Source organism: Microtus ochrogaster, chromosome 26 (assembly GCF_000317375.1).
Source record: "Microtus ochrogaster isolate Prairie Vole_2 chromosome 26, MicOch1.0, whole genome shotgun sequence".
NCBI lineage: Eukaryota > Metazoa > Chordata > Mammalia > Rodentia > Cricetidae > Microtus > Microtus ochrogaster.
In genome coordinates, this window is record NC_022025.1 from 8,629,812 (window position 1) to 8,651,350 (window position 21,539).

A 21,539-nucleotide genomic window follows, 5' to 3' on the forward strand; every position below is an offset into this window, starting at 1 on the left:
GGAAGATTTTCATTAAAGCCAAACAGAAATGCGCTGTGGAACTTGCTATTGGTTCACTCTTTTATATGAATTTTTATGAATTTTTGAAATTAATTTTAGCTGGTCAGTGCTATCAGACAAGTCAATGAGTGAAAAAAATACATTTGAACTGTTGGACTCTGATAAGAGAAATAGTTCCATGCACCATTACCAACAACTATCAATATGCTTCACATTAATGCCACGTGGGAGGCAGAGGCACACAGACCTCTGTGAGTTTGAGGCCAGCCTGGTCTACAGAGCTAGTCCCAGAATAATAGTCAGGGCTACGCAAAGAAACCCCACTGGAAAGAGCAAGAACGGAGTAGGGGGAGATACAAAACACACTTTAAAAGAACTAGTAAAACAGCCACCATTTTTGAATGCCGAGGTAATATAAAAACAAGACGCGCCTTTCAAGTCCACAGGCTGTTTTCCTGCTCCTCGGAATCTGCTGCTGTCTCCTTCCCACAGAGAAACCTCTGAAGTCCGAACGCGGAGCCGGGTCCACGGGTTCGGCACATCAGCAGTGGCTGAGACATGGAGAACAAAATGCTGAGAAGATGCCCACCAATCACAAGTTTATATCAGATAAAGGGATTAAAAGTGCATTTTCCCCTTTAGTTAGTGAAGGAAACTACCTCGTTTTCGGAGAGTGGAAACCTCCTCCTGGCCTGGGGGAAATCGGAAGGATGAAGACAGTTTCAGGAGGGGCTACAACTGCCTTCCTGTAGTGAAGCACTTTTTACCTCTCCTTGAATGAAGTGTCCTGTTATACTTTCGTTACAGCGGTCGTACTGCGATTCGGCCACAAGGTGGTGCTCTAACTCTTCGGAAGTTAAAAACATCCACTTAACAGCCTCGGGAACGATTTTCTTTTTCTTTTTTCTTAATACAATATGTATTTAAAGAACTAAAGCATTCTTTTATTTCACAGTGTAATCTCTGTGCAGGTCTAGCAACTGTGAGGATTTTTCTATGGAACATAAATCATGAGACCTGAAATCACTGAGACCGAGGACGTAGTAAGAATCATTACTAAGATTGTATTGACTGCGTGTGTACCTGGTGTTGTGCCGAGTGTCTCACCTGCGTGTGCTGGATGCGGACAGACCCGACGGCACCTTACAATGGTGATTTGGGAAATAAGGGAGCCTCTGGTAAGATGAGGACATTGTTTTGTTCACTCACTATCTGCGACCTGAGTTCACAGAGACGGAAATAAAGCTGGGTCATGGTCCAGGGCTGCCAGGGCGCTTAACCATCACCAATACCTAAGCAACAGCAGGCTGAGACTGTACGAACAATAACGAATCCAGGGCCTAAGGGTCTAGTTCCTTGGTCGAGCTCTTCCGAGCATGCTGGAGGTCCAACAACTCGGGGATTGTGGGGGTGGGGGGGTGGCAAAGCCACTGCAAAACTAGAGGCATTTTTTGAAAAATGGACACGGACTCAACTGAGAAGATTATTTTTTTTAGAAGATTATTTATATAGCGCCGCTTCGACAGAACTATCGAAAAAAAAAAAACTGTCAACAAACATGGACGGACTAGTGCTGGAAAGCGAGATTTAAAGAGGAAAAGTTTAAAGCAGGCGATGCTAAAACGTTTCTAAGTTATAGTATTGGACATTTTGATGCTGTCTCCTCATTGCTGTGCTCAAGTAACCAGGGACAGTTTCACCCACTAAAATTGTCTCCTTTAATACTTACCAGGATGTCAAGAGGTTTTCTCAGTTCCTTGCTTTTGATGAAAGATGAAGGGTGTCAGGGAGATGGCTCACTCAGTCAGTATATGTTTTCCGTACCATCGTAAGGACCGGAACTCGGCTCCCCAGAACCCACACAAAAATGCTGAGAGTGGCGTGTCCTCCTGTTATCTCCTGGGGAGGCAGAGACAGAGACCCTGGAGCTGACTGCTCACCCAGTCTAGCCAAATATAAACCTCCAAGTTCCAGAGAGAAAGCCTGTATCAAACAAAAGGCAGTCTCCAGACGTAGTGGCACACGCCCTGAATTTCAGCACGCCAGCGTCAGAGGCAGGCGGATCTTGGATCTTTATGAGCTGGCGATCAGGCTGGTTTATATGGATAGTTCCAAGCAATCCAGAGCTACTTAATGAGACCCTGTCAATAATGATGATGATAATAATTTTTAAAGTGATTGAAACACTCAATTTTAGCCCCTATGCGCACGCGCACACACATGCACGCACACACAAACACATGCACAAACGCACAAAATAAAAAAAAAATCATAGTTCTAACTTTTCTATTCCTCAGCCAGAGCCAGCCCAGCTGTCACTGTGGGCGCCAGCAACCTCTCCTTGACCGCTGTGGGCTGTTTCCTACGTCACTGTTTTAAAAGCAGCCTTCTGTTCTTCGGTGACGCTGTGATTTCTATTTCTTTTTTTAACCAATTTGGAAAACGATATTTGCTTTAAAAGAATGGAAAATTAGTGTAGAATCATTTTTGGTTGTTGTGCCAAAAATGGCCACGAGGGGGCAGCATCCGACCAAGTTTCTGAGTCAGTAAGGAAAGCTGCATGGGTACAGCAGCTGAAAATCTTGCACTGTCCCTGCCTGTGCCTGACTGCTCCCCCTCCCCTCCCCTCGGGTCTGTAGACCCTTCTTCTGGAAACCCAGTCTTCTACAGTGGCACGCTGGTCACTGTCTTCTCCACTTGACAGAAGAGGGACCCTCAACAGTGAAGATGGCCTGTGGGCGAGCCTGTGGGGTAGGTGCTGTGGGAGGGCCCAGCTCTGGGCAGGCGGTCCTGCATGGTATGAGAAAGAGAGATCAAGCCAGTGAGCAGTGTTTCTCCATGGCCTCTGCTTCAGCGCCTGCCCCCAGGTTTCTGTTTGAGCCTCTGTCCTGTCTTCCCTCAGGGATGGAGGTGACCTGAGAGTTGTAAGCAGAAATAACCCTTTCCTCCCCAGGCTGCTTTCGGTCACGGTGTTGTTCACAGTGTATTTCACAGCAATAGAAACCATGACCATGACAGGCGGCAACTGCACCGTGGTGCTCGGGCCTCTGGTCTGGGTCCCCTCGCTTCCTGCCTTCTCCCCTCCTTCTTGACCTCCTCCGTGACCCTGGTATCATCTCGGTATCATCACATGGCTGTGGCTTACCGGCTAAAGTTCCGTCTGGCTTCAGCAGGGCTACATGGCTTCTCTCTAACTCCTCCTTCTTTCCCCCAGCATTCCGCTTAGTTTCCCCCACCTAGCTCTGTTCCCCTGTAGCTCTGCTATAGGCCCAAAGCAGTTCCTTTATTAACCAATGGTAATCACAGCATAGAGGGGAATCCCACATCACCTCCCCTTTTCTGTTTAAAAAGAAGGAATATTTTAGTTAATTTTAACATAGTAAATTATATATAACAAAACAGGTATCAAGCAAGAATTATAGCTGCAATATTTATATCTACTGCATCTTTTATCATAATTAAGGGAAACTATATCTATAAATTTTTCAACTCCATCAAAGACCCCAGAAGGATATAATATCACCTAAGTAAACAGGAAGTGCATTGTAAGCAACTTTTAAAACTCTAGAATTGACAGAGATATCTCGCTGCCTGGACAGTCACCCAAAGTTCTTTTGTACTGTTGGGGCATTCATCTTCAGCCTACAGGCCCATGGTATCCAGCAGTTTGTCAGTCACTTTCTTCTGTGTCCTGTAGAATGTCTGGAAGACTCTTTCATGAAGCAGGAACCCCGAAGGATCATCTCACCTTTAGGCAAGTTCAGCAGTCATTTCTCTGTGGTCCTGCATGTCCAGGCAAGAGCAGTTTCTTGCCCAAATGGCTAACCAACTCCATAAGGATACTCTTTGATGCCCATCTTCCTCAGAAAGTAGCTTGGTGCTGCCAGGAGCAGATGTGTCTCATTGTCATGAAAAATCTTAAGTTTTTAAAACATTTTAAATGCTATATTATGTAGTCATTGAAAGATGTGAAGAATCCCTATCCATCTGAAATACATCTCTGTACATCTAAAAAAATCTAACTAACATGACTACAAACTTGACTATTTTAGATGACTATTTATTGACCCATATTTCTTAATTATACATTACAATTTTAAATAAGCTGCACAAACACAAGCCTTAATCAAGAGCAGAAATATACATATAACAAAATTGACCTTAAATTTGTATCAATAAACCAATATCCATACAAATGCAAATCTCCATAGCATATTCCCCTTTACATGTAAAAAAAAAATTATAAATAATATTTGGGAATATAGGCTTAGTTCTTCTCCAGACTACTTTCTGCTGATTGGGGATGCTGTTAATCAGGATTTTATGGTGTATCCTGTGTGCTAGGCTCATCTCAGTCAGCAGTTGGATGAAGTAATTTTGGGGGGTGTTTATGGCAACCTTTCAGGGGTCTTGGTCCATCAAACCACATTAGTCTGGGAAGATCCCACAGGTTCTCATCCTCTGTGGAAACAAAAAAAAAGAGCCTGCATAGCTCCTAAAGGCCCAGGCCCTTGCTGGTGACAAGGACACCCCAGGTCCACCAGGTGGTGTGGCAATCTGGGAGGTTTCCATTAGCCTAACAGCTGCACTGTAAGACAACACATCCCCATGGAAATGGAGGCTTAGAGAACACCCAGGCATTCCAGAGTCCCCCCCAGAGTTGGGGGTGTAGAGGACAGGCCCTGGCCAGCAGGGCTCCCCATCTTAGCTATTCTTTTTCTTCCCTTCACGGTAAATCTTCACAGAGATTTAGGGAGCTCATTGTTATCTGTGTCCCTCTTTTCTTAGGCTCATGCTTATTCAACAAGGCCCACACAGCCAAATTCTGTTGTGGGAGTGCAGGAAAACTCACCTTCCACGGTGGGGAGAACAGATATGGGCTGGGGCGTGGTTCAGTGCCTTAGTCCTGGCATGGCAGGCCTGGGCCAGCATGCTTGCTCTGCAGAGACTGTCGCTGCACACACCACTGTGCAGCCGCCTTCCTTGGCTTGCTCCCTAGCTCTCTGCCTCTCCACTGATCCGTCTCCCTCCCTCCTCTCTTCCCCTTAGACCCACCTACGCAGTGGCTTGAGGACTTCTGCCCAGGCCTTTTGCCAGGTGCTGAAGCTGAATCTACTGGGGACATACACCCCGATCAAGGTGAAAAAGGCACAGTTGCAATAGGTGTGTGTCCCTCATTTCATCATAAGCACACTGTATCGTGCCTGTTGGCTTCCTGTCATGATTCTAGAACTGCGGTTATCAACCTGTGCGTAGCAACCCCTTTAGGGGTCGGATGACCCATTCACAGGGGTTGCTGAAGACTGTCAGAAAACATAGGTATCTAATATTAAGATTCATAAAAATCACAAAATTAGCCGGGTGGTGGCGCACACCTTTAATCCCAGCACTCGGGAGGCAGAGGCAGGCGGATCTCTGTGAGTTCGAGACCAGCCTGGTCTACAGAGCTAGTTCCAGGACAGGCTCCAAAACCACAGAGAAACCCTGTCTCGAAAAAAAAAATCGCAAAATTACAGTTATGAAGTAGCATCCAAATAATGTTATAGTTAGGGTCAGCACAACATTATTAAAAGGGGGTCAGCATTAGGAAAGCTGAGAAACACTGCTCTAGATGGACCCCGTTCTTGTAGAAAATAAATAAGCGCAGATCCACATCTCCCTGGGCAGTTACAGCCTCCTCAGAATCTTCCAGAGCCTTCCAGGCTGGCTTGGAGGTAGCCAAAGAGGATGTGAAGAACCCAAGAGGAGGAACTGAGGCTCAGGTGGCAGAATGTTTGCCCAGCTTCGATCCCCAGCACCACGAGAAGCAAGCATGACCGTGCAAACGGTTATCTCTGCACTTAGGAGGTAGAATAGGAGGATCAGGAGTTAAAGGCCAATCTTGGCTGTATAATGTGAGCTTCCGAATCATATTCTAGAATGTTCCATGCTAAACTCACTAATCAGCCTGCTGCACAAGGTTCTCCCTAGAAGTTCATCCCCATGAGTACAGAAATTTCTTCCTCTGTTTTGTTTCTGTGAGCAATAGGAGCCATGAAATTGGGTGTGGTGATGCACAACTTTAATCCCAACACTCAGGAGGCAGAGGCAGAGGCAGGCAGATCTCTGACGAGTTCAAGGCCAACCTGGTCTATATTTAGGACAGTCAAGGATACATAGTGAGATCCTGTCTCAAAAGACAATGAAAAGGGATAGGAAGCATGGGGAGGGTTTTGCTCCCCAAATACTATTTCGGTCACACTTACTGTCACTGGACTATTTGAGAGGAGAGAAAGGGGCCCTGGTGGTCAGGGTGCCCTTCTACCCAGGAGGGTCTCATCACAGAAGTGATATTACAGGACCGGAGGGCATGTGACAACCGGGGACAGCCACAAGGGTCCCCTCATTCCTAGGCAAGCTGAGATGGTCACGATGTGAGCTGTGTGGTTGTCTCAGGATGGAGTGGACCAGACAGAGCCTCTGAGGTTGCTGCACTTGAGACAACATGGAAGGGGAGAAGACGTGGTTGAGGGAGTGGTGGGATGAGCAACAGACCCTCTTAGGTTCCTGCTAAGAGGCTCCGGGGTGCTAGTGTGTGCTCACGTTTAGTGGTAAGAACAGGTTGTGCCTGCTCAGCTCCAGTGCTCACAGCAATTGAAAGGAACAAACTGAGCTTAACAATGTTTCCCAGGTGTGTGGAGGATGGGCCAGAGATGGTGGCTGAAAGCAGCACACATCTCCTGAGGCTTCCCACACCGCATTCCGACCACAGCCTTTTGTACAACCTACACACACCATCTCCTCCATGGAATCGAAGGTGTTCTAGTTCAGGGTTCTGCACAGTGCTTACGTTTTCTTAGCTTGATGAGGGCTGGGCATTGAACAGCACGAGAAAACTCATAGGAAAGAGAGGAGCAAAGAGAAGGAAGGGAGAGCTAGACAAGATGAGAAAAAGCTGCTTCTGTCATCTCTGTAGTTTTGAAAGTTGTTTCCACTGCACTTCCTGCTTACTCAGTACTTTCTCTGAATTTGCCAAATATGTAAGGACTAAACATTGTGAATGCAATTCTTACTTGGTAATTGTTCTTTTTTTTATATAGTTTTACTCTGTTAGAATTAAAAACCTTTCCTTTTTATTTAGACAAAAGGGGAAAATGTTGTGGGATATTTGTAGACTATGTGAATGTATATTGCTATGATTAGTTTAATAAAGGACTGAGCAGCTGATAGCTAGGTAGGAGGTGTAGGTGGGACTTCTGGGTAGAGAAAAAGGAAGTAGGAGATGAATCTAGGCACATAAGGGACACCAGGAGACACGGAATCAGGATGAGAGGCAGGTGACAGAGCATAGATTAATAGAAATGGGTCAATTTAATTTAAGTTATAAGAGCTAGTCAAAAACAAGCCTAAGCTAAGACCAAGCTTTCATAATTAATAATCAGTCTCCTTGGCATTATTTGGGAGCTGGATGGCAGAACAGAGAAAGACTTGGTAAATGCCTCTGCCTCCTGAGTGCTGGGATTGAATGTGAGCTCCACATGACTCGGTCTGCAGTGTGTGACAGCTAATGTGCTGAGAACTAGGGACCGCCACGTGCTCAGCCTGGATGAGAGATCTATACAGAAACCCCGTGCGATGGTTCATGATTTATTGTTGGGAGCAGTGAGACCTCAGATCCTGAATTTCTTGTAATCCCCTGATCTGACTGCCTACAGCTGCTCTGAGCACGAGACCTTCTGGAGTTCCTGATGGCAGGAGAGTGGTTTCTGGTGGGTTTGGCTGGGGTGTGGCCATCTCTATATAATCTGTCCCTGAACACAATAAAGGGGGCATTCTTGGGGAATTCAAGGATGACCCGTGTCACTGTCTCTCTTTCTGTGTGTCTGTGTATTTTAACCTCCAGCTCCCTTGCCCGAATCTCGCGAACTGGGTGCCAGCGCATAGAGCGCAGACACAGGGGCGCCGCACCCAGGGACTCCTGCGTCTTAGACAAACATTCTACCAACTGAATAACCCCGCTCCCCCTCCAACTTTTTCATTTCTTCATCTCAAGATCTCTTTTCCGCATTGTTCAGCTTCTCTGGCTCACTCTATTAAACAAAAAAAAAAAAAAAGCAACATTTTGGTTCCCTCTGCTCCTGCCTCCATGCTGGCTGCCCTGCCCAAGGTGGCTGAGTGTCTGATGCAGGGTGGCGTGTGGGGGAAGCATCATGTCACACCCAGAGACATAGAAGGACTGTCACTCTCAGCTCACCCCAGAAGCCCTTGGTCACCACACCATTAAGAGCACATCTGAGGGCTGGGAGCCATGGGCACAGTTGGTAACGTGCTTGTCACATGAGCATGAAAACCTGAGTTTGATCCCTGGAACCCAGTCGAAAAAAAATAGGTGCAGTGACTCACTCTTAAAATATCATTGTTGGTGAGGTGGACACTGGAGGGTCCCGGCAAACTGGTAAACACCTTCACATGGTACACTCATGTATACACACACATACACAAAGATCTTACCTGAGCCAGGTATGGTGGCACCCATGCCTATCATCCCAGCTAGAGCAGAGTCTGGGGCAGGAAAATCATGACTTCAAGACGGGACTATAGAGTGATCTTGAGGGTAGTGGGCAACTTAGTGAGACCATGTCTCAACCCCCCCCCCAAAAAAAAACAGAAAAAAGGTCTACTGCATGGCCCAGCCTCATCCACATGGCATCCAAGACTCACCTGCTGACCTGTGACCTCTAACCTGTGACCTTTGCTGGATGCCCCCCTCTTATGGCCACCATCAGCTCTCCCAGAAGGAGCAGACTATTGTCCTGTCTTCCTCAAATTCAGGACCCGGGTGCCTTCCCTAGGTCTGCAGAGAAAAGCTTGATGTCAGAAGTCAACAGGAAGGGGCCTCCTGGACATAACCAGTCCAGCATCCCTTGTACTCAGGGAGGGTCAGCAGGGATGTGTGCCCTTCAGCCAATGACAGTGACGAGCAAGGCAGGCGCCCAGTGGGGCTGGGGCTGTAGCGACGCCAGCCAGTGACTGATACTCCTTACGAGTAAGCATTAGGACCCCCATTTCTGAGGGAGGAGAGCTGGAATCTCTCACTTGTGGGTCTGAGGGAGGAAGATTAAGGAGGCCCACTGGGTCTGAGGAAGGCGAGCTGGATTCTGGATCCGTAGGTTTGATGGAGAAGCACATGACCTTTACACCAGGGTCTCAGGGAGGGGCTCTGGGGTCTGGGCTGCTCAATTCTGGTATAAGCAGGATCCATTCTTTCCTAACTCTCACCAGACTTTGGGTTCCCCAAAGCCAGGAGTGTCCCCTTACCTGCTCCCTGGTCGTTGTCTTGTCTAAGCTGGTAACAAGCTATGGCCAAAGTTCTCTAGTAAAAGGCACGTCTCTGCCGACTTTGCCCTGCATGGCAGAGGGGCAGGAACTGACTTTTCTCTTTCTAGGGATAGTCATCCTGGTGGGGAAGTGGGCTGAGCACAGGGTCTGTCTAGAGTGTGCTGGGACTGTGACAGAGCCAACCTCATGGGCCTCCCAAGCCAGAGGTGGCAGCCGGGTGCCAGGATGCCTGCTCTTTATGGCTCTTGTCTTGGTCATAGTTACTTCCCTTGCGATCCCAGGTCTGGGCCCAAAAACTTCTCCCTGTCCTCTGCCATCTGTGTGGGCCTAGAAGATGTGTGTCTTCCAACTTCAAGGTAAAAGGGGGATCCAGGGTCTGGGGAAAGGAAGCCTGGGGTCTATTGCTGTGTTGGAGGGGGGGCCAGGTCTCATCTCGCCCTGGGGTCAGCTGGTCGTCTGCTCTCAGGTGTTGTAAAGAGATAATGAAGCATCGCTCAGAAGCCTCGTGGAGCCTGGTCCTCTGTGGGGCCAAGGCCGGGGCCATGGAAGCTCTCGTCTCTCAGGCTGGGGACTCCAGGCTGCTGAACTGTTGTCTGGTTGTTGCTTCCGCTCAGGCTGCAGACAGACCTCCAGGTTCAGGTGACCAGGGAGCCACAGAAGAAGCCAGACCCCAGCCAGCCATTGCTGTTTGGAAATATATTCACAGACATGCTGATGGTGGAGCGGACCAAGAAGACAGGCTGGAGCACTCCAAGGATCCAGCCCTTCCAGAACCTCACGCTGCACCCAGCCTGTTCAGTCATGAACTACTCTCTGCTGTGCGCCTGACTGAGCTCGCCTCCCTGGCACTTTGCACGTTGCTTCCTCTGTGGATCTGTCACCTTTTCCTGAGATCCCCTGTGTTCTGGGACCCAAACTAGGTGACAGTCGGTTCCTGTGATGAGCAGGTTTTGACTTTGTTGAAACTCTGTGCTCTGAAAGTAAGTGGGGTTCCCCTGGCAAAGATGCTCACACAGACAGACGAGCTGGGTTGGCAGACATGGGGGGTCTCAGTGGGAGAGAGGAGGCCTAAGATTCCATCAGGGCCACAGAGATGAGGAGCTTTGGAGGAGTCTGAACAGGGACAGAACCAGCCTGGATATAGTAAGATGCCCTCAGGTCCTGTGGGAAGTAATATAATTCCAGCACTCGGGAAGTGGAGGCCCGGGGGCACCAGTGACATTGAGGCTAGCCGGGGCTATTGAACAAGACCCTAAGCTGGAGATGAAAGACTAGCAACCTGATTTTCCCATGACACTCCTTCCGGAGCCTTGCCTGTCTTGGCTGCTGCAGCATCGTTTCCGACTGACAGAGGCCTCCTCAGGCAGTGCCCTGCTGTTGGACATCTGGCTTCTTCTTTCCAGCCCTGAGACAGGATGAGGCATGTTGCAATACCAGCCAGTGCCCATAGCACTTTCTCGGAATGCAAGAGTGTCTCTGCCCAACTTCTAGTTCTAGTGAGTCAAAGGGCAGGTGAGCCCATTTTGAACAGCGTACTATTCTCTGTAGATCTTGTACCAGTTTCCATCCTCACTGCCCAAGCCTTTTTCCCAGAAAGAAGCCTCGCCCAACTAACTGCCAGAGTTCTTCCAATAGCTGAAGAGCTTTTTTAAGTTCTCAGAATGATTTTTTTCCCCCTGTGAGTGTCAGGGATTACCCTAAGTGTCTTTCTCAATTGTTCCCCATCCTGGTTTTGACGCAGGGTCTTTCTTTTTTGTTTGTTTGGTTGATTTGGTTTGGTCCTGTTGTCTTGTTGTTTTGTTTTGTTTTCGAGACAGGGTTTCTCTATATATCCCTGGTCGTCCTAGAACTCTCTTTGTTGACCAGATGCAGCCCACGCAGGACCTGACACCCACCCAGAACACTCGTGTGTTCTGAGAGGACCTGAGTAGCCTCCCTGTGTGGTCATACTTCCTTGTTTCGATATGCCAGTAGCCTGCACCCGGCCCGCCCTCAGGAGGCTCAGGCACCTCCTCACAGTATCCTGTGCCAAGGCCTTCAGCAATACAGAATGGTGGGCCCAGAGGGTCAGAACAGGAACTGAGGTGTGGTAGCCCCTGTGTGACTCAGTTTCCATCTGGGGTCAATTCTGCCTTATAAGTCATTTGAGTCCGAGTTTGCCCGCTCTGCTTTTTCCAAGGACCTTGAGGGCTGTGCGAGACTTCTGATTTAGCCCACGGGGAAGAGCGTTTTGCCCGTGAGAAAAGAACACTCTCTCTAGTAGAAAGAATACTGCTTCAAAGCATACAAAGGCAGGGACCAGCAGGTACTCCTCTTCGAGCCATGGCTCAACATGGAGAGGATGCTTGCCAATGAGTGGCCAGTCTGCCGTAGAAGGAGAGAGGGTAGAGCGTAGTTGAGCGAATCTGGACCCCTGATTCCTGCGGGATCCACCCAGGACTTTGACAAGCGGGAGCTGTTGGAGTGTGTCCACCAGCTCATTGAAGTGTACAGACTGGGTTCCCGAGGGCCATGGAAGCAGGCTCTACGTGCGGCCCGTGCTGATCGGGAATGAGGTGGGCACCGCATCTGCATCAGAGGAACCCAAAGGCTGAGTCTGGACCCCAGGTTCTGAGAGTCTAAGGGAGGAGGAGGCCGGAGTGCGGACCCCTTGGTCTGACGCTGTCCCTATGCCTATCAGTCCTCGCTGGGAATGCGACGGTCATTCTTCGCCCTGTGGGCTCCTACTTCCCTGGAGACTCCATGACCCCTGTCTCCCTCCTGGCTGAATCCCGTGTTCATCCGAGCCCGGATGGGTGGGGTCGGTGACTACAAGTTCCCCACATCCGTAAGTAGTTAGGCCCTGGCGTTGGGGGTGGGGCAGATGCTGCGGAAGGGTAAGCCGTCTTACTCCGAATGCTTCATGTTTGGGCTGGGCCTGGTTCTGGGTTGGAGAGCTATTGCCACTGGCACTGTGGCTGGGCCCGGGGCTTTCTTTGTGTTCTTTGTTATCCTTGATGTCTGACACTAATGGCGAAAGGAGCCCGGGGGCCTTCAAAGGGACAGATGGGCTCAGAGATGGGAGGGTCGCTGAAATACCCAGCCCAAACTTCTGGAAGCCTCTAGAAAGCAAGATTACTCTGGGCTCTTCTGTTCCCTGGTACCTGTGCTGCGCTGTGTCTCCATGCGAAGCTCCCGATGTTCCTTGGGCTCCTACAAAGTCTGCTAGGGTACCTGGAAGGGGAGCTTTGAGGCCAAAGGAAAGGCAGATGAAAGAAACTGAGGCAAAAGACAGGATAGAGTCAGGAGGTCTGTTTGGTCGTGTCAAAACAGCCAAACTGAGGCAGAAGACAGGATAGAGTCAGGAGGTCTGTTTGGTCGTGTCAAAACAGCCAAACGGCCCAGAGTTGATTTCAGAACTTGCTTATATGCAAAGGCAGGACAAAACTCAGCACAGTGAGTCAGTATCTAACCGCAAGACCATTCCTGTCCTGGAGTGAGCAGCCTCTTCTCTAACACGTGCTTGCTGCTGAGAAGCAGCCTTACTTCCTATCTTGATGTTCCTGAGGTTGGGCGTCCACAGTATTCTTTCTACTAGAGAGAGTGTTCTTTTCTCACGGGCAAAATGCTCTTTCCTGTGCGCTAAATCAGAAGTCTCGCACAGCCCTCAAGGTCATTGGAAAAAAGCAGAGCGGGCAAACTCGGACTCAAATGACTTATAAGGCAGAATTGACCCCAGATGGAAACCGAGTCACACAGGGGCTACCACACCTCAGTTCCTGTTCTGACCCTCTGGGCCCACCAGTCTGTATTGCTGAAGGCCTTGGCACCGGATACTGTGAGGAGGTGCCTCAGCCTCCTGAGGGCGGGCCGGGTGCAGGCTACTGGCATATCGAAACAAGGAAGTATGACCACACAGGGAGGCTACTCAGGTCCTCTCAGAACACACGAGTGTTCTGGGTGTCAGGTCCTGCGTGGGCTGCATCTAGTGACATGGATGAGGTCAAGCCAGTGCCACCCCCTGAGGGCTGCAGCCAGCGCCACCCCCAGGGCTGCTGGGAACTCTAGTGTCCAGATCCTACGGGAGCTCTAACGCAGGGTTCACAGCGTCGTGTGGAAGCTCCAGATAAGAGGTGACATTTTATATGTGGTTTCTTGGCTACTGAGGTGGTAAGAGAAGCCAGGCAAATGGCCATGAATGTAAGCTATGTAGTCATCGCTCCTCAATCAGCTGAGGCAGGAGGACTCTAAAAGGAAGCTAGCAGGCAAGGATCGGGAGCAGAGCCCCTGCCTAGGTTCCCCCAGCGGGGGGGCTTGCGGGTGGAGTTCAGCAATAGAGTATTTACCGAGCACATAGGCGGTCTTAAGTTCAAACCCCACTACCCAATCATTTTCTAACTCTGGGCCCTCATAGATGGGCTGGTGGGATAGGATCATGGTTGGCCCAAGGGAGGCAGACAAGACCAGTATTGGCACAAGGCTCAGAACATGACTTGGGATCCTGTCCCGAGGCAGTGGGAGTCTTTGGGCGACATGACAGTGAGTCAGAGGAAAAGCCTGGTGTGGGTGACACACTGCAGGTCAAAACAGGATGAAAACCAGTGTGGGGGTGCACAGCTGTAACCCCAGCACTTGGGAGGTGGGGACAAGAGGGTCAGGAATTCAAGACTAGCTCCAGCTACATCTTGCTTTGGAGGCCAACTTCTGCTGCTACCAGAGACCCTGACCCTGAAACCAGCTGGGTGTGGTGACAGCCTTTAATCCCGGTGATCCAGAGGCAGAGGCAGCCTGGTCTGTAGAGTGAGTTCCAGGACAGCCAAGGTTACACAGAGAAACCCTGTCTCAAAATACACAAAAGCAAAAAAGTAAAAAAGTAAGCCAAACCACCACCATCACTATGCCTGTAACCTTAGTACTTAGGGGTAGAGAGAGGAGGGGCTGGAGAGGCAGGAAAGGGGGGCACACCAGCCCCACAGGGCCCTAAACTTAACCCCAACTGGTAGGTTAAGAATTCTGTCTGGAGGTGTGGGAGCCCTCCCAGGAGGGCTGTAGGCTGGAGAAGGAGACTCCTCCTTGGCTGTGTTATGGGGAGTATGGAGGGCCTTTGCCCAGTCTGACCAGACTTCCCTCCAGGAATTATGGGCCCACTATAGCCCTACAGCAAAGAAGCCCATAAGAAGGGCTGTGAGTAAGTCCTCTGGCTGTATTGGCCGGACCACCAGCTCACCGAGGTGGGCACCATGAACATCTTCATCTACTGGACCCATGAGGACCGGGGTGAGCCTACCCATGACGCAACCCACATGATGTCCTGCCCAATTCCTACTGGGGTATACAGTCTCCGGGTCCTAGGCAGGTTGCTTCTAAGAGAAAGGGAGGTCATTTAACGGTGGGAGGCAGTGACATCCGTCATCCCTGACTTAGTACTGGAGCTGGCAACCCGCCCCCTCCGGCACTCTATGGCCTCATCGTGCCTGGAGTGGTGCGACTAAGCCTGCTGGACCTGGCTAGGACTTGGGTAGACATGAGTGGCACTTGCATCTTGGGACCATAGCCCTGAGTTGTGGGGCTGTGGTGGAAGTTGGGCCCACTGCCATGTCCTCTCTTCCCTGTCCCATGCTTAGACCTGTCTTTCCCAGCAGCCTTAGGGAGAGAGTGACGGTGGTCGGCTGCAGGGCAGGAGTCTGGGGACTGCAGTGTTTCTGTCCCTTTGTTCCGCAGGGTGAGTTCCGGGCGCTGGAGCAGGGCCGCTTGCGGGAAATCTTTGGCTCAGGCACCGCTTGTCAGATCTGCCCAGTGCATCAAATCCTGTACGAAGGCAAGGTGAGCCGGAGCTGCCGGGGTTGGCGGGAGAGAAAGGGAAAGGGCCCCAATCTCACTCCTCCTTTTCTCGGCAACTCCACATTCCACCATGGAGAAAGGGCCAGAGCTCATCCCGAGCTTCCAGAATGAGCGGAAGGCTACTCAGGTGAGCTCAGGAGTAGCAACTCTGATAATGAATACCTGTGGCCAGAAGCACGGGAACTTTCTGTGCTCCAGGAGTCTTTGCGGCTCTGGGTCCTGACGAGAGAACCTCTGGGCCATTGGCCACAAAAATGAGCCTCCAACGACTCCCTAGGGCCATGGGCTGTCCTTTCGATGTGGCAAGCCTTCCTCCTTTTCCCTCCCCTGACCTGGAAGGCTTCCTGCCAAAAGTCTCTGGAGCCTACCCATTCGTGTGAGCCAAGGGAGCTTCCAGCGGCCCTCTGTGCTCATTTCCCAATGAGCTGGACCTGAGTTGACTGGGTATTCTGGCCCCATGTTGGCGCCTAGCACTACATATTTAGCTGAAAATGCCTTTTCCCAAGCGCCTCCAAGGCTTTGCAACTCCCTGCCTTGTCCCTATGGATTTGTGGGCGAGCCTCCGGATCTAGGACTACACTTCCTATAAGGCACTGGGGCTCAGCTCTGTGAGTTGCGACATTACGGAGCCTGCTGGGAGTTGTAGTGCAACTGCCTCAATGCCCCAACTCCGTTGTCCTGCAGTACGGAGCCAGGGCCCACAATTGGATGTTTCCTGTGTGACGCTGCCGGCTGTGCCCCCACGGATCGGATCGGCGGATCTATAGCATCCAATCCAGAGACACACGAGAAGTGCCATAGAAAAAGGTCTGGGCGGACAGCTGGGTTGCCACCGCTAGACTCCAAAGCCTTTAGGGAGGGACCCAGACTATGTGTTGTGTCTCAGGGCTCAGCCCCCTGCTGCTCCTCAGGGGGAACTTGACATATTCTCTTATCTCCGTCATCAGGCCAGTTCCCTGCTGCTTCCCGTGATGCTTTTCCCCCCTTTCTGTCCTTGCTGCAATTTGAAATAAAATGTCAAAGAAGAAGACATCCCTGGTACCAATCTCTGTCTTAGTTATTGTTTCAATCGCTGTAAAGAGACACTATGACCACGACAACTCTTATAAAGTGAAACATTTCCTTGGGGTGGCTCGCTCGGGGTTCAGAGGCTCAGTCCATTATCCTCACAGTGGAGAGCCTGACCGCAGGCAGGCGGATGTGATGCTAGGGCAGCCGCAGGGTCCTACATCTTGAAGGTAACAGAAAGCTGATTATGACCCTGAGCAGTAGTCTGTAGCACCCTCAAAGTCCACGCCCACAGTGACACACTTGTTAAAACAGGCCACACCCACCCTAATAAAGCCACGCCTCCTAACAGTGCCACTCCCTATGAGATTAAGGGGACCACTTAACATTCAAACAACCACAGTGCCTCTCAGGGACGTCAGCTCCTCAGAGTGGAGTGGCAAACTACGAAGAGATGTGAAGTCAGGCCCTGGTTCTTTGCTGCAGGAGTTAGAAGGATCACACCTTTGTTCCCACTCTGGCTCTTGGGAGTCTTGGGTCCCAACCCTTACCTCCCCACACACAAACTTTAATAAGTATCATATGAGTCTCTAGAGATAGCTTACTACCTGGCACCCAGCTGCAGATCTGGGTTCAACCTGGTCTCTTTGGTTGCTACCTTTGATTCTAGGAATGCCCTTTTATTGTTGATCAAATTCGCTGGGGAGAGAAGAGAATCCGCGGCACCATTTGGCAGACATGATCATCGGTACAAAGCAGTCAGCACCCTTTGGATTGGAAATCCAGTGTTTTAGGTGACCAAAATGATCCATTGCCAAATCTTGGTGCCTAATGGGGAACCATTTTAGCCAATGGCCTTTGAGAGGCTGGGGCATGGCTTTGGCTACAGAAATTCCAGGGGAGCTCCCGCTCGACCTCTTCCTGCATGCCACACCTGGATGTTGGACCCCGTTCCACTTTTTTCGTTGTGATCCGTGAGTTTTCCTTTTAATAAAGAAAAGCCTTAGTATAGCCTATTCGGAGCTACTGTGGGATTATTTCATTCACGTTCCCATCTGACACATTCGGCTTCAGGTGCCTTTTGCCAATTATTGCTCAAGCAAAGGTTAAGGGCCTAGGGGGACGCAAGGGAGAATCTTGGGAAGCTTTCTTTCCTCCATCAGAAAATCCAGAAAGACTATCTTCCTCCTTCCTTTATTAATAAGATGGAGCTGCCCCACCCTGAACCTAGTGGTGCCCTGAAAAGTCTCTCAACCTTTCTATAAAAAGTCCCATTTCCAGCTGGGCAGTGAGGCTCAGGCCTTTAATCCCAGAACTGGGGAGGCAGAGGCAGGCCTGGTCTACAGAGTGAATTCCAGGACAACCAGGGCTACACAATGAAACTCTGTCTTGTTAACCGAAAACAGAAAGGGAAGAAGGAGGGAGGGAGGGAGGGAAGGAAGGAAGGAAGGAAGGAAGGAAGGAAGGAAGGAAGGAAGGAAGGACGGACGTCTTTGTGCAGAGCTGGGTGCAAGCATTTGCTGGGTGCTCATTTTCTTGGCTTCTAGTTCTTCCGGGGCTGCTGTCAACACTTCCTGTCTTTCATTGGGTTCTTTCAAATCAAGGTCGTCTGTTTATCTGGTACATTTCAGGGGTGGGGGGGGGACAAGTTTGTTCTTCTAATGAATAAAAAATTTCATTTCTAGACTGTTTTGCATTTAAAAAGTCAAAATAAAAACCTCCTTGAGCCATTTTTTTGTCAGGTCTCTTGAAGTTTGAGTGACGAGATACAAAGCCATTTGGCTTCTTTGTATCCCCGAGGTCAGACCTGGTTCCAAAGCGGCTCACTGATTCTTTACTCAGGGCCTGGTCATCCTCCTTAAGGAATGATCTAGAAAGGAAAGCAGCTCTAACGACTAAGTCGCACCCTGGCCCTTAAACTTGGGTTTTGAAGGTCACTTACTCTGTCATAACAACCAGAAAGGTGGATTAAACAGGGCATGTAATGGGTTAAATATTCATTTTTAAATGAATTGCTATTTTCTTCATTTTGCATTTTAACCCAATCCACATCCATGAGTATACCCCACTCAAAGGAATGTTCTTGGGATCCTTTTAAAAAATCTTTTATTGTTTTATGCCTTTGGCTGTTTGGGCTGCATGAATGTTTACAACTCATGTGTGCCTGGTGCCTAGGGAGGCAGAAGCCCACAGAAGTCTCTGGAATGGATTGGAGTTACTGAACCATCATCATGTTACTGCTTGTAATTGAACCCCGGTCCTCTGGGAAAGCAGTCAGTGCTATTAGCCTCTGTGCCAGCCCAGTAATTAAAAAAAAAAATCAGTGTTTTGCTATGTATCCCAGACAGTCCTCATACATGAGTGAGTGTGTATGTGTGCCACACACATATATACGTATGTGTATGTTATAGGAAGACCACTTGTTTGTTCCTGACTGCTCAGCCCCGAAATAATCACACGGAATCTATATTATTTAAATCACTGCTTGGCCCATTAGCTCTAACTTCTTATTTGCTAACTCTTACATCTCAATTTTACCCATATCCATTAATCTGTGCATCACTGCGTGGTCGTGGCCTACCAGCAAAATTTCAGCGTGTCTGTCTCTGGCAGCAGCTCCATGGCTTCTCCTTACTCCACCTCCTTTCTCCCAGCATTTAGTTTAGTTTTCCCTGCCTACCTGAGTTCTGCCCTATCAACAGGCCTTTACAGCATACAGAGGGAAATCCCACATCATGTGTAGATGGATTATATATGTATTTAGATTATACACACGTAGGCAGGCAAACACACATATATGCATGTATAGACAAATTAATGTATTTAGATTGTACATACACACAGGCAGGCAAACACGCATATATGGAAAGGAAAGGAAAGAACTTTTTATTAATTTTTAAAATTACGTGTATGCTTTTGTGGGGATCAGATGAGGTTGTCAGGCTTGGTGACAAGTGCCCTCAGCGATTTCACTGGCCACAAGCCTAAGACTTACAGGAAAATCCGTGTAACAGAGTCCTCGGGGAGTGCCCAGCTCAGACACAGCTCGCGGTGCTACAGCGCCCCCTGGAGGCCAGTGTGGGGCATGCTGTCTGTTGGGAAGAAAGTCATTTAGGAAGGACAGTTAGGAGAAGGGCTTCCAAAAACAACTGTCCATGTGTCAGCAGTTAACGTATGTATACAATCACATCAAGGATTTTTGAGAAAATAGCTCTAAGTGATTTTTGAACAGGCAGCTTTAGGCGTGTAATCTCGTGACTGTGATCCCGGGCTGTGGGTGTGGAGGCCGGAGGAGTGGGAGAGCAAAGCTTTCCTTGGCTACACGGGGAGACGCGAAAAGAGGATCATCTAGGCTCCACTGTCTGGCACGACGGCCGAGCATCTGACCCAGTAATAGTTCTTCTTCCTTCTAACATTTACTTAATTTCTCATTTATGTGCATTTTTAATATCTCATCAGCCTACAGGCCCATAGTATTCGGCAGACTTTTCCATGAAGCAGGAAATTTTAAAGACAGTTCCACCTATATTGGTGATTTATCAGTCACTTTCTTCTGTGTCCTGTAGACTTGTTTTGTTCTTTTATGAAGCAGGAACCCCGAAAGACCATCTCACCTTCATGCAAGTTCAGCAGTCATTTTCCTGTGGGTCCTGCATGTCCGGTTCATTCAGCATAACATCAAGTAACAGACGAAAGCAGTTTCTTGCCCAAATGTCTAATCAACTCCATAAGGAGCCTCCTTGATACCCATCATTCTCTTGAAGTAGATTGGTGCTGCCAGGAGGAGATGTGTCTCATTTTCAAGAAGTTTTTATTTTATTCTATTTTATTTTATTTTCTAGACAGGGTTTCTCTGTAGCTTTTGGTTCCTGTCCTGGAACTAGCTCTTCTAGACCAGGCTTGCCTCGAATTCACAGAGATCCGCCTGCCTCTGCCTCCCGAGTGCTGGGATTAAAGGCGTGTGCCACCACCGCCCGGCATCAAGAAGTTTTTAAAACATTTTAAATACCATATTCCATAGGTCTTTGAAAGGTTTGAATATTATCTATCTAACCGAAATATATCTCTATATATCTAGAAAACTTAACTAACATGACTACAAGTTTTCCTAGTATAGATAAGTATCTACTAACCTGGATTTATTAATCATATATTAAATTTTTAAATGAGCTGCACAATTAAGAGCTGTGCTCTTAATCAAGAGCAGAAATATACATATAACTGAAAGACCCTAATTTCTAGGGTTCAGGGAAGGATCCCCCAGACTCAATAAGCCACGCCAATGGATGCAAACAGCAAGAGGATTCTTTAATGTTGAAGGTGCCAATGGGGGACTCAATACTCCAGAGAGACTGAGCCCCCTTGGTATTTTTCCAGTAAGCATTTATAGGGTCTCAGGGTTACATAACGGGGAACCATAGCAACAGCAACATCATTGGTCAACTCAAATTAACATATGGGGGGGGGAACCAACATCAGAACAAAAACAAGTCTAACAGGACAAAAACAAGTTTAACAGGATAAAAACAAGTCTAAATTAAGCCAGTTTCAGCCCATTTCTGCCTCCCTGGGCTTTGATACACAAAGGACTGGGTGTTTTTCTCAAGGCTGCTTCTGCTGCCCACAGGTATCCTGCTTTTGCCCCCTTGACAGGTGTAGCCGGTCTCAAGACTGCTTCTGCCGCTCACAGATATCCTGTTTTTCCCTGGCCTATTCGATCACAAAAACATCGTAAGATGGAGACTAGGGTTGGGGTCTTTCAATAACAAAATTGGCCTTAAATTTTTATCAATAAACCAAGATCCATACAAATGCAAATCTCTATAGCATATCTCCCTTTAAATGTAAACATTTATAAACAATATTTGGGAGTTTGGGTGTAGTTTACCAAAAATCTAAACCAAATCAAAAGATATCAAGAAGATGATCAGGGTGGACAGGTAAAGTGCCTGCCTAGTGGTACATAAGAAGTCCCTAGGGCAAGTCCCCACAGCCCTGGGTGTAGTGGACCTGGTGTGACCCACTACACCAGCCCCGTGTGAGTTTTTGTTTGGTTCTTTGTCTCTGTGGGTGTGTATGTGCTCATGAGTTTGGGTGCTGGCAGAGGCCAGAGGTGATGGATCCCTCTGGAACTAAAGTAGATACAGATGATTGTATCTTAGCACCAGTGGAGGTGCTAAGAGAGCTGACTGTGAGTCCTCTGAAGGAGCAGCAAGCACTCTTAACTGCTAGGCTGCCTCTCCAGCTCCTGCTTATTTACTGGGGACTGAAGCCAGGGTTTCATAATTTAAGCAAGCTGTCTAGTACCGAGTGTCCTCTCCAGCCCTAAAAGTGTGTGTGTGTGTTTGTGTGTGTGTGTTGCATGCATGCGAGTGTACAAGTGCATTTGCCTG

The 21,539-nt window shown here is 48.9% G+C and overlaps 1 pseudogene; it reads left to right on the forward strand.

Moving 5' to 3' along the window:
• The first annotated feature begins 11,282 nt into the window (after positions 1-11,282).
• On the forward strand, positions 11,283-19,261 carry LOC101991754 (annotated as a pseudogene).
• Positions 19,262-21,539: the final 2,278 nt, after the last annotated feature.